Below are 364 nucleotides of genomic sequence, written 5' to 3'. Positions count from 1 at the left end.
CGGCTCGGTCAGGTCAATCGGCTGGTCTTCTGGGATAGCCTATGGTCACTGCTTCATCGGCATCGCACACGTCTGCGACTGCATTCAGCATAAGGTTGTGATTATATATACTCTGCCATTACCCCTATGGCTGTTAGAGGGATATTTTCCGATGTTCCAGTTTAAGGTCCCAGTATACTCTGAATGATTCGGTAGCCAAACCCAGTTAATTAGGGCCATTGAGACCCAGAAGAAGGTCCTGCTGCATATCAGGGCCTGTAAAGACGGGGGTTTGATTATTGTCCTTAAGGATTTAGTCACCTTGGAATTCCCCAGAGAAACTAGAGAGCTCGCCGATGGAATGTAGGAGAGCATCATTGAGATC

The sequence above is a fragment of the Penaeus japonicus genome, unplaced genomic scaffold (genome assembly GCF_977035675.1).
Source record: "Penaeus japonicus unplaced genomic scaffold, GWHDUDI00000001_assembly GWHDUDI00000032, whole genome shotgun sequence".
NCBI lineage: Eukaryota > Metazoa > Arthropoda > Malacostraca > Decapoda > Penaeidae > Penaeus > Penaeus japonicus.
This window is presented reverse-complemented; position numbering follows the sequence as displayed.